This window comes from Notechis scutatus, chromosome Z (assembly GCF_049901735.1).
Source record: "Notechis scutatus isolate UNSWTSFEM ecotype Mainland chromosome Z, rNotScu1.2, whole genome shotgun sequence".
Taxonomy (NCBI): Eukaryota; Metazoa; Chordata; class Lepidosauria; order Squamata; family Elapidae; genus Notechis; species Notechis scutatus.
In genome coordinates this window covers 69441637-69458637 of record NC_142025.1, presented here as the reverse complement: position 1 = coordinate 69458637, position 17001 = coordinate 69441637, and the positions used below count along the sequence as shown (strand labels likewise).

Here is a 17001-nt window from a genome sequence, read left to right as displayed (position 1 = left end):
AGTTGAACAGTGTTGAGGGAATTATTTGTTTAGCAGAGTGATGGCTTTCAGGAAAAAACTGTTGTTGTGTCTAGTTGTTCTGGTGTGCAGTGCTCTATAGCGTCGTTTTGAGGGAAGGAGTTGAAACAGTTTATGTCTGGGATGTGAGGGGTCTGTAAATATTTTCACAGCCCTCTTTTTAACTCGTGCAGTATACAGGTCCTCAATTGAAGGCAGGTGGGTAGTAATTGTTTTTTCTGAAGTCCTAATTATCATCTGTGTCTGTCCTGTTGGGTTGCAGAACCGAACCAGACAGTTATAGAGGTGCAGATGATAAACTCAATAATTCCTCTGTAGAACTGGATCAACAGCTCCTTGGGCAGTTTGAGCTTTCTGAGTTGGCACAGAAAGAACATTCTTTGTTGTGCTTTTTTGATGATGTTTTTGATGTTAGGTGTCCATGTTAGGTCATGTGATATAGTAGAACCTATAAATTTTAAGGTCTCTACTGTTGATACTGTGTTGTCTAGTATTGTAAGAGGTGGTAGTATTGGAGAGTTTCTTCTAAAGTCTACCACCATTTCTATGGTTTTGAGTGTGTTCAGTTCCAGATTGTTCCGATTACACCATGAGGCAAATTGTATAACCTCCTGTCTGTATGCAGATTCATCGTTGTCTCGAATGAGGCCAATCACTGTTGTGTCATCAGCAAACTTCAGTATTTTAACAGATGGATCGTTTGAGATGCAGTCATTGGTATATAGGGAGAAGAGAAGTGGAGATAGCACACAGACTTGGGGGGGCCCTGTGCTGATTATACAGGTATCGGATGTGATTCTGCCTAGCTTCACCTGCTGCTTCCTGTCTGTTAGGAAGCTTATGATCCACTTACAAGTGTGTTCATGTACCGCTAGTTGGTTTAATGTGTCTGGAATAATGGTATTGAATGCTGAACTGAAGCCTACAAAGAGGACCCTTGCATAGGTATTTGGAGATTCAAGGTGTTGTAGGATGTAATGCAGAGCCATGTTAACAGCATAATCTGTCGATCTATTTGCTCAGTATGCAAACTGCATGGGATCTAACAGCGGATCCGTGATGGTTTTCAGGTGGGACAACACAAGCCTTTCAAAGATTTTCATAACTACAGATGTTAGAGCAACACACCAGAAGATCAGACTCTAGGCCCCAAAATGACTCCTTGAAGATTGATAGACTTGAAGACTTGCTCATATCTGGGAACTGTAATAAGGCCTCGGGAGTATAAAAGAACTCAATGAATACTAAACCCTCATCTGAAAAAGAAGCCTGGTCTCTGGGACCCGTCCAGGGTTCTGACCCACTCTACTTTCCAATGTTACCTCTTTGACCTATTAATGGATAAATTTACCATTAATCTGCTTTGATAATCTACACAATCTCTGCTAGAATCACTCCTACAATCAAAACCAGCTTTTTCCAGCATGGAACACATAACCCTTTCAATCTAACCAAATGTGGAAGTTGGAGTGGTAGCACTTCTACAATACAAATGTATTATTTCTCTTAATTGTTTCAATTAGTGTCTTTCAATATGAACAATTATTTCCAGAAAGTTCTCTGTGTGTGCTCGTGTACATGTATGTATGTGGTTCTGTAAAAAATAATTCAACTATATAAAAAAACACCTTGCCCCACAAGCATACACAAATATTTAATATGCTTGAATATCTTTCTCAAATTATGTTGATTCTCATGATGATTTCTGCACCAGCTTTTTCCCATAAGATTTAATGGTCACTTTTCACTTTAATGCACTGATTCTACTCCCTAGTTACCTTTCATACAACAGATATGAAGGCATTTTTCTAATGCTTGCTCATTCACTTGAACAGCATTATTTAATCTAGTTTCACAATGGGACAGAGCTCGGACTCCCATTCAATTTGCCTTATTCCTTCGGGTCTTCCCTTGGAAGCAGAGTTCTTTTTTTTTTTAAGAGGAAAGCCATTGCTTGCCGTTGCACACTGACAGTAGGGTTGGTATGGGGGTAAGTTATTTAATTTTTTAATTTTCAGATGAATATAATTTACAATGGGTCCATATATGTGAGATGAAATAATTCTAGGCTAGGAGGCAATACATTTGAATTGTATTTGTATTCCTTCAAATTAAATTTTTTTTATTTATATTTTCACTTGAACAGGGCTGTACTTCCATCACCTTTGGAAGTGAGGACCCTGAGCTCTGCAGTCCCATTCTGAGGTCACATCATCGGAGGGCCCAAGTCGAGGCTATAGCCACCCTGGAGGGGTGGTGAATAAAGGGGGATCACCTGGCAGGTAGAGGGGAGCCGCATCGCTCTTCCCTGACATAGAAACCCCCCTCATCTGAAAACGAGATGCAGTAGCAACCAAAATGGCTGCCATGAAGACAGAGATAGTCTGAATACCCAAGTCTGTGCAGGAGCGAGGAGACAGTGAATGGTCTGTGAACCGGGTGAGAATACCTTTGAAGTTCTAAGTGCAACCCTGATAAAGATATTCAGAAAAGAGGACTCATAAGGATTTTTAAACTGGCAACGACCTAATACTGGATAAAATGTTTAAAGTACTAAAAACCTAATTTAAAAAACTGAAACATGGAAGCAAAGTAAAATGAAGGAAGAATATAGTAAATTTCTTAAAAAATAATTGAAAATCGGACTTTGTGATTGGACAGATTTTGGATTTGGATAGGCATTTTTAAAATGCTGTAGTCTATTTGCAAAAAAAGAATATATGTCTATTTTTTGAAATATTGGTAAAGTTTGATGAGAAAGACAAAAAGAAAAGAAAAGTGAAAACTGATCTAAGGGTGCCATCTGCTGTTAAAAGAAGATACTACAGATCCCTAAAGTTTTGATAAGACCTGACTTAAGGAGAATTGAAAACAAGAATTAAAGAAATTGTATTATCAAAATAAATAATGATAATTGTATTATCAAAATAAAGTTACAATATAAAATTTAACTGGTGGAGAAATTTATGAAGATTTCACCCTTGGATTATTTAAAAGAATAGATTGACTAATTTTAGTCAATAGATTGACTAATAGATTTTAGTCAATAGATTGACTAATTTGGGGACATAAAGGCTCTTGGATGTTGGATTTATAGTCTGAAAAGTGATTTTGGTTTGAACAAAAGGATAGAAAGAATTGTTTGAACAATTGGATAGAAAGAAAGAATAAACAAAAACAAAGATGAGTGGAATTTGCAAAGAAATCACATTGGAACTTCAGGATATAAAAGACATTATGAATAGAAGATTTGAGGACATTTTGAATAAAATACAGAACATGGCAGAAGATTTGGAAATGGAAACACAAATAACAGAAAGAAAACAGGAGACCCAGGAAGAGGAAGAGCTAATTGGAAGAGTAACTAGAAAAATAGAACAGAAGGAACAACACATAAAAAGAAATGACAAAAAGGAAATAAAATAAAAAATGATAATGATTGATGTAATAAACCAAGAAGAGAGTATTTTAAGGGAAATCGAACAGGGAATGGAATATCAGGAAGAATGTCTTGGGAGAAAGATAGGGGCAAGAGTAGATAATTTGAAAAAGAGACAATGGAACACAACAGAGAAGGGAGGAATGATTAAGAGAAATGGTCAAAAATTGATAGATAATGGGAGACAAGCTAGGAAGCAATTAATTAAAGCTTTATTGAGAGTGAGAGACAATAAAAGGGAAAAAAGATTGTGATTCCACATAAATGTGTGTATTATTATTTAAGATGTATAATTGCTAACTGTAATAAACATGAAAATTAATATTTTATTGTAAGAAAAGAAATGACATGTTTGAATCTGATGATAATAAAAATTATATAGTCAAATATAGGATAAAATAAAAGTAATTATATTATTATTAGAATTGTATAACTTGCTAAAGTAAATAGGATGAATATTATGTTGTTTGTATTAAAATGAGACTAGAATGGAATTTTGCCTTAAATATAATAGTGGCAAAACCAAGAATAAAAAAGGGGATAAATAACAGAAAATATAAATTAATATGAATTTATGAATGGTTATTAGAATTATATAATTTGTTAAAAACATTGCAAATATTAATATAGTATCTATAATAAAAGAAATCATGTAAAGAACACAAAGACTGACACAAAAATAACACATGGTAATATTGAATAATTAAGATTGATAATTTAACAAAATATATGTATTAATAGAAATGTTCTTTTTTATAATAGAAGATGTCCAGAGAGACAAGGGAATGGAGAGAATGGAAAATGAAGGAAGAGTCTGGAAACCAGGGCTGGAAAAAACATCACACTAAAATTGCATCGCACTGTACTCATATTGGAGGCAAGGAGGAACTTCTGGATTGAAAAGATTAGCTGGTGACATCACCATTGCCTGGGGGGTGCCCAGTTGGTGGCTGGAAGAAGGATGGGAGCTCACCCTGCCCCATGGCAGCACATGGGTCTTGAAGGGAAGGATTGCTGCCAGCATCCTTACCATGAGAACCACCATGTTCCAGGCTAAGATAATTCCCAGTAGTGTCAAATTTAGATTTCAGGATTCTGGAAGATGTTCAAATAACTGAGATAGACACAATTTTTATTTGAAGAAAATTTAAATATTGAAATCTTACTAGAAATAAGTAAAAATCCAGCCAGAATTTATTCACTTAATTTATTTGTCTACACTGTTCAATGGTTTCTTTGTATAAAATAAAAATGGTTGTGTGCTTAAACTACCATCTGTATTTGTACTTCAGACTATGTTCTAGAATTTTCTTACTCTCTGTAAAAATCTTCAGTTGAGCTATAACATTAATTTGGAAATGTGTATCCTATCTCTTATTTATCAAGATTATAGGAAGGATTTTTCTCTGCTCAGGGAATTACATTTACATATATTTAATTTAAAATGGAATTATACAATTTATTTTACATTTTTAAATAAACTTTTATTATATTTATATCTGGGGAAATTGGTGTATTTTTCAATGCAGGTAAAGAAGAATGAAAATATCTGATAATGCTAAATAGGTAGTAGCATCATTTAAGTTATTTTCTTAGTTTAAAACAACAAAAACATTTTTAAACTTTTTAATTGCCAGAAAGCAATATAGTTCATGAAACTCCTGTGTTACCCACTGAGAATATGAAAAGCTAGCAGCTCTAGGACCTCTACTGAAAGAAAGTTCAGACTACTAGCATCCTATTCTATAGGCTTTTCTGTTATATATTTATACATCTGATTTCCTACCCCAACATATTGCCTATACTTTTTTAATAAAAAAAAATATTTTATATTTACAGTAATTCCATCTTTTATTTCAACAATGTATCAACTGGGTAGATATATCTTGTGCTAACAATTGTGATTAAAACTTTTCTTACCAATATAACAATAATCATATTTTCTTTATAATCATTATTTCTTATATCTATTATTTTTTAACAATCTTAATTTATTTCTCTATATATTCATCAACTCTATTTTAACTTATTTTGCTTTCCAACCATTGATAAAATAAATCTCATTCCATTTCTTCTTTTTCTTTAATTGCCAGTGTTAATCTACCCTGTTTCTCCAACAATACGGCCTCCCCCAATAGGAAGTCCCAGCATGTTTTATAGGCATGAAATGAAATTAAGTCCCTCCCCCACAAATTAAGGCCTATATTAAAACATGCGAAATGGGGGGGAATGGTGGTGGGGGGCCCTTGCCGTTAGGAAGTACTTTTGTTGCACACCTGGATATGGAGCTGCCTGCGTTGACCCCGATACGAAGTACCCCACCAACGCCGAGGTCAACATCCAAGCCGTCGCCTCTCGCCCGAAGATGCAAGGTGGGGGAATTAAGTCACCCCCGAAAAGATGGCCTAGCCATTTTTTCAGGGCTCAAAAAAAAATAAGACCCGGCCTTATTATATGAGAAACACGGTATTCATCTCTGCACATTCAAATATTTTCTCACTTTACCCTCTCCTAATATCTTATCACTTTTCCAGTTCTGAGTAAATACAATTTTAGCTGCTGTTAATACATGAATAATTAAATATATTTTTTCTTTAGTGTAACCTTCAGGTACCATCACTAATAAAAATATTTCAGATTTCAAATCTATGTGTTGCTTGATCATTTTTTCCAACCATGTGTGTATCTTTGTCCAATATATTTTAGCTTCTGCACAAGTCCACCACATATGGTAATATGTTCCAGGTGTCTGGTAGCACTTCAAGCATCTGACTTATTTATCTTTAAATATCTTGGCCAATTTTGCTGGTGCAAAGTGCCATCTATAAAACATCTTATATAAATGTTCTTTATATGCTGTCGATATTGTTAATTTATAATTCCTTTTCCATAACTTCTGCCATTTATCTAATTGTTTGGTATACTCAAAGTTTTTTGCCCGTGCTATCATCATTTCCTTTACTTGCTCTTCTTCTAATTTAACACCTAGTAAATAACAATACAATTTTTTGATCAACTTATCTTCCGTTCCTGTTAATATTTTATCCAATTCTGTCAATTCCTTATAAATACCTTTAGCTTTAATCTTTTTCGTATCTTGATTGTATTTGATAGTATTTGCGAATATGAATACCAATGTATTTCAACCCCTTGTTCATTCAGTTCTTGCTTTGTTTTGAGTTCACGCTTTTCACTCAATATATCCTTATATCTAGCAGTAGTTGCCATTTTACAAATATTTGGATGTATAAGTGCTTCCATTGTCGATAACCAGACTGGAATTTTCAAATAATGTTGTTCTCTAGTTTTTTCCCATCCTAACAACAAAGCATTCCTAACCACATGTCTCTGAAAATATCCATTTATTTTATTTCTCCTGTACCATAAAAATGCATGCATACCCAGTTGCAAATAATGCCCTTCCAATGTCAACAACCTTCTATTTCTTAATGTAATCCATTCTTTCATCCAAGTTAACATTGTAGCCTGATAGTATATTTCCCAGTTAGGTAATCCAAACCATCCTCTATTTCTTGCATCCAGTAACATTTTAATATTAATTCTTGCTTTCTTTCCGTGCCATATATATTTCAATACTTTTTTTGAGATTTTTTTTTTTTTACAACAAAGACAAACAAATAAAACCATCTTTCAATTCAACAGTGTGTCGGTTGGGTATATATGTCTTGTGCAGATAGTAATATCATACATTTCTTATTTATATATTATATATAAAACCATTCTAGTTAATATTTTATCTCACATTAATCAATTATTATGTTATAATTAATATTGTAATTATTATATTTCAAAAATATATTCCATCCTTATCTAAATTATATTCATTCTTACTCAATTAAATCAATTAATTATAATATACTATTACTTCTACTATTATCACATGATTCCATTTCTTAGTCTTCTGTCTAACCATTCATAGAATAAATTCCAAATCTTATAATAATCTTTTTCCTCCTGTTCTCTAATTGCCATTGTCAATCTACTCATTTCTGCACATTCCATTATTTTTTTAATTGTTTCCTCCTCTGTCGGAATTTTCTCGTTTTTCCAATTTTGTGCAAATACAATTCTAGCTGCTGTTAATACATTAATGATCAAGTATGTTATCTCTCTGCTATAACCTTCAGGTAGAATTCCCAATAAAAATATCTCTGGTTTAAAATCTATTGTGTTGTTTCATCATTTTTTCTAACCATATGCGTATTCTAGTTCAATATTTTTTAACGTCAGTGCATGTCCACCATTTTTGGTAGTGTGATCTGGGTATTTGATGACATTTCCAACATTTCGATGATTTATCTTTAAACACCTTAGCTATTCTTGCTGGGGGTAAGTGCCACCTATAAAACATCTTATACAACTTCTCTTTGTAGTTATTGTCATGGTTAATTTATAGTTTCTAGTCCCTAGTATATTTCAATACCATTTTGTTAATATCTTCAAAATCTTTTTTTCTCCAGTTTTATCGGAATTGTTTGAAACAAATACAACACTTTTGGTAGTATATATATCTTAATTGCTGTAATTCTTCCTGTTAGTGATAACTTCATATTGCCCCATTTTTCCAAGTCTATCTTAATTTGTTGTTTTAATTTATAATTATCTTCTTTAATTGTTCGACATCCAGCCATTAGCTGAATCCCCAGGTATTTAACTTTCTTTACCCTCTGGATATCTAATAATATCAGTATTTCCACCATTAACACCTTCCCATCATTGTCTTGATAAATTTGCTTAGCTTTTATAGTATCTTTTATATATAGTGCTATTCCTCCTTTACTTTGTTGTGCCAGGGAGGTATATAGTTCCCCATTCTTAAGATAGTCCAATACTTTCTCATATTGTCTTTTGATATGCACTACTTGTAAACAGATTATATCCAATTTCAATTTTTCTAACTTATTGAAAATCCTTTTTCTTTGTATTGCTGAATTTAGTCCATTTTAATTAATTGTCATCAATTTTATTTCCTCTTTCATATCTTTATTTATAATACAGTTTTGTTGCTCTTGTTGCTCTTATCTCTTTTGGTTCCTTCAGTTTTTCTTCTTCTCTTGTTGTTCTCTCGTTTTCTTTCCTCTCCTCTTTGTCGTATTTCACTTGTTCCTGCGGCTTCTTCTCTGTGTTTTATTTTTTCTATCTCCCTCATTTTCTCTCCCTCTTGTTCTCTAAAGTTTTTTTTTTTTAATTTGGTTTGTCAATTGCTTACAAGATAATAGGTATAAGTAAAAACATAGTTATGAATACATGGATACATATAAGAAAAATAAAAGAAACAACAGGACAGGGACGGTAGGCACGTTGGTGCGCTTATGCATGCCCCCTACAGACCTCTTAGGAAAGGGGTGAGGTCAATAGTAGAAAGTCTAAGGTTAAAGTTTTTGGGGTTTAGGGAAGAAACCACAGAGTCAGGTAGAGTGTTCCAGACATTGATCACTCTGTTGCTGAAGTCATATTTCCTGCAATCAAGTTTGTTGCGATTAACCTTGAGTTTGTATCTATTGTTTGCTCTTGTATTGTTATGGTTGAAGCTGAAGTATTCATTGACAGGTAGGACATTGCAATGTATGATTTTATATACTATAGTTAGATCGGACCGAAGGCGGCATAGTTCTAGGTTTTCTAGGTCTAGAATTTCAAGTCTGGTGGCATAAGGTATTCTGCAATGAGTAGAGGAGTGGAGAACTCTTCTTGTGAAGAGGGTAGCAGTATTGTCTGTGGTGTTGAATAGCTTTATATCGTCAGCGAAGAGAACGCAGTTGCTCTTAATATGATCACAGAGGTCATTTATGTAGAGTATGAAGAGAGTTGGTCCTAGAACACTGCCTTGGGGGACACCACTGTTGACAGGTACAGAATTTGATAGGACACTCCCAATTTTGACCATTTGTTGTCTGTTTGACAGGAATGCTTCTATCCAGTTATTCAGGTGTCCAGAGATACCATAAGATTTTAGTTTTAGGAGTAGTTTGTCATGTACCACTGAATCTACAGACTTACAGAAGTCTATGTAGATTGCGTCTATTGCTTTGCCCTGATCGAGTTGTGTAGTCCATATGTTTTAGCAGTGTAAGAGTTGCAGATTATCGGATAGCTTTTTCTGAAACCAAATTGTTTATTAGAGAGTAAGTTGTTTGTCTCTAAGTGGAGGATAATGGATTGGTTAATAATTGATTCCATGACTTTACAGGTGATGCAGCATAAAGAGATTGGTCTGTAATTTTCAACTAGGCTGGGGTCTCCCTTTTTGAAGATGGGGATGACTGTGGCTTATGACCATAGGTTTGGCAAGGAGCTGGTCCTGAAAGATTTTTCAAAGATTATGCTCAGAGGTTCGCCTATGGCAGCAGATAGCTTTTTAAAGAAGTAGGTACATATTCCATCTGGTCCAATAGATAGAGATGGTTTTAGATTGTGTAGTGTTTTTTCAACATTGTCCACTGTAAAATCGATATGTATTAGATCATTGTAGTTGTCTGTGGTTCGACTAGGAAATACTGGGCATGATCCATTGCTGTTTGCAAATACTGAGCCAAAGAATGTGTTAAAGAGGTTGGCTTTAATGGTGTCATCACCGCAGTCTTTACCATTAGGTCCTTTCAGGGGTGGGATGGACCTTGAGTCTTTCAGTTTGTTGTTTACAAAATTGTAGAAAGCCTGGGTGGAATTGGTGCATGGAAGGTTTTCCTCTTGTTTAATGTGATAATTGGTGCATTCAGTCTTTATCTGGTGGCATAAATTTTTGTATCGACTTTTGAAGTTGGCAACGTGACCAGATTTGTTTTTCTGCCAAAGTGATCTTTTTTTGGATTGAAGCTTCCTTATTGTTATGGGTAATCTTTTTTCCCCCTGGTTTTTGGAGTTGTTATTGGTACATATAGTTTGATGACTCTTTTGACTTCAAGTAAAAATATATTGTAATGGTCTTCAACAGTATTGCATCGAGTGAATAGAAATTGCCAATCAAGGGATGAGAGATCATTGTCTATAAGATCATAGTTGCCTTTTTTGAAGTTATAATTGGGGATCACATCGTTGTGTTGATTTTTGTGTGGACATATGTTGAGACAAAAGTCAATCATGCTGTGGTCACTGTTGGAAAATGGTTAATTTGTATTCCATAAATTGAATTCAAACTATTGCAGAAGATGAGATCAAGGCAGTTGTTAAGTCTAATATTGTTGGTTACTCGTTCCAATCCCAGGTTTGTTACAGCATTGTAAATGGTTGCATGTATGGGTTCAGTTTTACATTTGTTTAGGGTCCAGTTAATGTGAGGTAGATTGAAGTCACCAAGAAAGATAAAAGTGTGTAGGCAGGATGTTGCCCATGTTACTAGTGAATTTAGCTTGTTTACATGTTCGATGTCATAATCAGGGGCTCTGTAACATAGTAAGAATCGAAATGTGGTATTTAAGGACAGTTCACAGATGATGGTCTCAGGAACAGCAAGCTCTTGGGTAACTTGGATGTTTTGTAGATATAAGGACTTTTTATAGAAGATAGCAACACCACCTCCTCTACGGATTTCACGACCTGATCAGTAAACATGATAGTAATGGAGTCAGGGAGGGATGCATTGAGCCATGTTTCACAGACAAATGTGATGTCGAATTTGGCCATATTTAGTAAGAGGAGAAATTCAGGTATTTTATTCACAATGCTTCTTGCATTGAGTAGCTTGCATTTAAAGCCAGTTGTAGTTTTGAATTGAGGTAGTTAGGGACGTGCGTGCCTAGTTTTGAGTTATGGTGGGTTGGATGAGGTAGAGTTGGATATGGAGTTGTGGGTTGTGTGACTTACTTTTGATACAATCAGTGTGGTAGTCAATGTACAGATCTTTCTTTCCACTGTCTAGACATCTTTTGAGTTCATTGCGGAGTTCACGGAAGTGGATTCTTTGCAGTATGGATAAGTCTGGTCTTGAGCAAAGATTTTTGTGGCTGGGATTGGTTTTTGCAATGGTGTTTATTGTATGAATGAATATGCGTTTGCTGGACTCATTTTTGCATAAAACTCTACAAAATTTTGGGGCCACTGAGCCATCATTGTATTTGAACTCAGGGCCATCTCTCGTTATTTCAATGATATCTTCAGGAGAGATGCTTGTTGTATTTGAGTTGCTCATGATATTATGAACTGTGGTGATGTCATCTGATTCGTTGGTGTATTCAAGACCAAATAAGATGGCATTTTGACGTTTCTGATCACCTTCCATGATGTCTCTGATGAGTAAGGAGATATCATTTGTGGAATTATTTGATGGAATAGTAATTATTTGTGGTTGTGGTTTGGTGGTTATTTTTGGTAGTAGTTGTGGTAATGGTTGTTGGGTTGGGATTTGATTTTGAGCTGATAGGTAGTCACTTATCTTTTTTTTTTCAAGAGAAATTAGGCTTTCTTGTATAATTGTTTCAAAATGTGTTGCTAAGCGTTTTTCTATTGAGTGCATGAGAGATTCTATGCTATCAACTCTGTCAGGCAGGGTACTTGGTTTGTTTAGCTTAGGAAAACATGAGGGACATAGTCAAGGCAATGTATCTGATGCTTTTAAGAGATCAGCTGTGTCTTTGTTTAAGTTTAAGCAGGCAAGGTGGGCTTGATTGTCACATAGGTAGCATTTGATGTTATTTTCACTTTCATTGATGGTTTTAAGACATCTGAAGCATGTACAGGAGTCAGGGAGGTCATTGGTAGAGATATTATTTCTTTGTTGTTGTTTGGTAGTGGAGGATTTGGAGTTTCTGGCTGGCATGGTCAATGACAATAGTACACTAAACAATTACAATAATTAATTAATGTGATAGGTAGACAGTTACTTAATGAATGTTGGTAATTAATAAATGTTAATTGATAAGTTAGAGAACAAATCAAAAGTAAGGTTACATTACTATCAATCAATCAACTTATTACTAAGAATCAATCGATCGATCGATCGACTAGATAAACAATGATAACAGTATTAAATCTCTATCAGTTCAATGTATCAGTAAATTAGTGGTCATTTAACAATTAATTATTATACTATTATATGATAAATCAATTATTATAGACAAAGCATTATCTATAAATATTTGGACTTGAGGTACTGAAATAGTGGAGGTAATGAAGTATTGGAGGTTTGTTGTGTAAAGTTCCTTTGTTTTTCCTTAAAGCCATGTTTTTTGGTTTTTGTTTTGTTTTGTTTTTGTTTTAAAGAGAAAGCGTTGCTGTTTGATAGATTTGAATGGAGAAAATTTGAATGAGCTCACCAATCATCTAGAGAGTTTGGAGTTTGGAAAGGATGAGATTTGGGTGGAGGTTTAGTGGAGGTTGTCCAATCAGCTGAGTGGGAATTTAAATTCAGACGGACTAATCAGCTGGATGATTTAAATGGAGCTGGGTGATTTATATGGAGACTATCAATTCTCTGTGCGTCTCCTTTGTTCTCCCCAATTAGCGGCTGTTTAGAATTACAGTCTCTTGCTCTCCTCCAGTCCCTATTCCCTTTCAGATGTTTAGGATTACCCTCTGTCAATTTCATCTCTTTCTCTGAAGTTCAGATTCACACTCTACACCAGTCAATCTTCACTCTCAGAATCAGTCTCTCTGTAAGTGTCTGAATCAAACTCTCATCTAAACACAGCTTGTCCCAGCTCTTATCCGCTCTCTGCTATCCACTCTCCGCTCTCAATTATTCACAGCTCATGTCGGCTATTATCTCTATCCGCTCTCCGTTATCCGCTCTTTGAACTTTGCACACCCTATTCGTTATCCACCAGTCCCAGTTCTTTCAGGTCTCACTTGTTCGGAATGGTGTCCTACGGAATGGAGTCTTAGGCTCTCTGCTCGGGATGATGTCCTGGCTCACTCTCTCTGCTCACTCTCAGGATTGCTGGCAAGTTCTCAGTTCTCAGAACCTTCCGAAATCTTTCAGCAGTTCTGGTTGAGATAGATCGCAGCTCTGTTGGCCCCAGACCCCATCTCCTGCGATGCGGTTAGGCATTTGCCTCGATCGTCATCTTCTCTCTCTCTGCTTTCTCTATTGTATCTAGTCTGTGTCTCTGTTCAACTTCTCTGCTTTCTCTATTGTATCTAGTCTGTGTCTCTGTTCATGCCATGTCACCATTATTCCCTCTGGTATCAGCCATTTAAAACTGATCTCTCTTTTAATTAAGCATTTTGTCAAGAATTGATATTCACTCCCCAGATCTCTAACACTTCTTGGTATTTGCTTCAAACTGTTATCACCTTCCCTTCGTATTTTAATGTATCATCGTTCACTTTCTGCAACATTTCAGTTCTTACAGCTTTATTTGTGAATCTGACACGTACTTCTCTTGGTAACTTATTTCAGTCTAGATAGACTGACCTCTAAATATTTCATTTATATCATCCATCACTTTTTCTTTTGTTGCTTCCAAGGCCCTTGTCAATAGTTCTGACATTATTTCTGCTAGGTTTTCCTCCTTTTCTTCCTCAATATTTTGAAATTTTAAATAGTAATCGCCTCTGTCCATCTCCAACATGATAATTTCCCCCCCTTGTTTTGGTCTGCTAATGTCAGTCTATAGTCCATTTCTCCTACTCTTTTCTCTGTTATGTCTGCTCTCTCCTCTATTTTTCCCATACGTTCCTCATTTTTCATCATCAATTGTTGAGTGTTCTCTACTTTTTCTTCTACATTGCCCACCTTTGCTGCTACATTCCCTACTTTATCCTCCAATCTCCCTATTTGCTCTTGTAAAGCTTGTAAAATTGTTTAATCTCCAACTGCAATGTAACCACCTTCTCTTGCTGTAACATCAAATCTATAGATCTTTATCCTCCAGGGCTGGAAGCTGCCGAGGAGGCAGCAGAAGATGGAGCAGATGTTGTTGCTTTTTTCATTTTAAGATATTGTATTTGTTGTCTCTTTATGATCTCTTTGTAATCCTTCTTGTGTTCAAAGACGCTTTATAGTCCACAATGAGGTTTTCTCCCAGGTTCCTTTCTTCAAGCTCTTATATGCTCTAATCCAATTATTGTTTAATAAATTCCCAAAGGGGTGGCAAAAATAAAAAAAAAAGAAATAAAAGAAAAAATTGTATAGTATTATAGTAATATATTGTAAAATAGTAAATATAGGAGGGGAAGGAAGGTACAAAAAAATACCAATCCCCTTTAAAAAGTTGAAAGTTAAAAAGTAATTCAAAAAATTAAAAAGGCAAGAAAAACGAAAGAATTGTTAAAAAAGGAGAAAAAAACCAAGTCTAGTAATATTAAGTCTAGTAATATAAAGTTGTTATGTTGTTATAGTTCAAAAAAGAAAAAAAGAAAAAGGGTAAAATTTAGCTATCCAATTATAGTCCACATTAGATCACCAGGTCTCAGCACCCAGCCTTCAATAATTTCCCTACATTAAGTTCCACAGTGCAATTTTGCCAATGCATTCAAACAGTCCAAGAGAAAGGGATTTAACCTTGTTCCTTTGTATCTCATTTGTTTCTTATAGCGTCCAAAAGTTACACTGTTTTCAATAAATGTTCTCAGTATAGCACTCTCTGTTTGTCAACAATGTATCTTTATCTCCTTATTCTCGAGCTGTCAAGGTCGAATAGCCAAATAATCAAATAGTCCTTTTCTCCCTTCTCCCTCTGTCTTCAATTTCTTTTTCTCTTTAGATGGTGCTGTTGCACTGCTTTTTCTTTTCTATTCACACTAATAAATCCTTAATCCTTCAAGATTTATGTTTAAATACAGGAGTTAAAAAATTTAAAAAGTCAGGAAAAAAATAAAATAAAGAAATGGGAAAGTCCAAACTTCTTTTCTTATTTCCTTTAATTTATCCCAGTAAATTAAAAAAAAAATCCAGTCCAATTTTAAAAATATTTCTGTTCACAGATCCTTAGATAATGACTTCTTTTTTCTATTTGCGCTGTAACCACTTTCCTCGCCCCTTTCTTCTGGGAGGGGGAATATTTACCCACTGCCACCTTCAATTCTGGCTTTCCCTTCATCCTGCTCTTCCCAGGGGGCTCTTCCTTTGATATTTAAAAAGTTTTAATTTCTCACCCAGCTCGATCACACTCTTCCATTTTTTCTTTCCATTGGGAGCTGCCCCAGCCTTGTAGCAGCTCACAATGGCCATTTTCCTTTCCAGTCATTTAGAGAGGCTATCTCTGGGTCAAACAGGGATATTGTGGTATACCTGGGATCTCCAGAGTGTCCCTGCTCAATGATCACCCCTCCAAGGCGATTTAGGTCCAGAAGGACTACTGGCTGTCAGGATTTTGATGAGTCCCCCAGGAACTCTGAGGTATTCTGTCGTGTCGCTGCAGCATCAGCTCCACCCCTCATATATTGCCTATACTTTTGATATTTATGTCACCACATTCCTCATACCAATCCCATTTACATGAATTACACCAATCAGAAGGAAGTTTGAAATGTCTAAAGAGTCAAACATTTATAGGTTGTATACTGTGCAAATCTAAGTCAGTAATGGTATTCTACCAGTCCGGCCCGGTTTAGGTGAACTGGTAGTAAAAAATTCTGCCGAACCAGTATTTCCAATAATCAGCTGGGCAATGATCAGGTGTGCCGCATGATTTTAGATTAGCTAGAAAGCAGGAAATAATCATATTTCTTGCTTTCTAGCTAATCTAAATTGCACGGCACAGTTGATCTCCCCCTCGCTATTGTACTTAACCTTTGAAGGCTTCAAAATGTTTCTTTTTTTTTAGCACCCAGGAGGCTTCCTTGAGGCCCAGTAGGCAAAAACAGGGCACAGAGAGTGCTGCACCCCATTTTTGCTTCCAGGAGGCCCAGTGCCCCATTTTTGCTCCCAGGAGGCTTCCCTGAGGCCCAGTAGGCAAAAACGGGGTGAGGGGGGTGCTGCAAAAGGGAAAAAAACACCATAACCATGCCCACTCAGTCACATGATCACCTGGCCATGCTCTTCTAGCCACACCCACAGAGCTGGTAGTAAAAAAATTTGAATCCCACCACTGATCTAAGCCTATTCTGGAGGGAGGATTTGTAAAAACTTGAAAGAGTATGAACTACTCAAATCTTTAATGTGCATGTCAATGTGTGCATATACAAACCTGCATATTTAACATCATATTTTTGTATGTATATGTATGTATGCAAGAGAGTGTGAATATGCAATATGTTGTTTAAATATGTATGTGGGTATGTTCAGCAATTATATTCATGAACTTTTGTGAATATGTTTATTTATATTGCTAAAAGCTGATGTAGCCAAGTGAGAGACTATTGTCAGCAGAAAAATGATATAACCAATATATTTTGAAATTAAGACTATTCTGTGTTTTATGCCAATATATCATTCCATTTCACAGTGACTGTATTTAGTGAAAAATCTGAGACTGCTGAAATAAACTAGCACATAATCACAACTTCATTTGCTTTTCAAAAGCAGTGCATAAATAGTACTCAAGTCGTATTTGTCTCTGCAAAAATAACCATAGATTTAAATATTGTCTGATTCAGATAGTGTTACAAGTTAATTGAAAATATAATTTCAATGCAAAGTAGTT

At 35.3% G+C, this 17001-nt stretch overlaps 1 protein-coding gene and 1 long non-coding RNA gene across 3 annotated transcripts in view; one reads left to right on the top strand and one right to left on the bottom strand.

The window, feature by feature from the left end:
• The window catches only part of LOC148128919 (uncharacterized), a 32147-nt gene extending 26785 nt beyond the window's left edge, over positions 1-5362 (top strand). Inside the window, exons 2-3 of the long non-coding RNA XR_015746019.1 lie at positions 2165-2457; positions 4220-5362. This is a non-coding gene — a long non-coding RNA (uncharacterized LOC148128919). The remainder of the gene's footprint in view (positions 1-2164; positions 2458-4219) is intronic.
• SUGCT (succinyl-CoA:glutarate-CoA transferase) overlaps positions 1-17001 on the bottom strand; it is a 440323-nt gene that overhangs the window by 16584 nt on the left and 406738 nt on the right. The gene's annotated exons all lie outside the window — the stretch shown is intronic.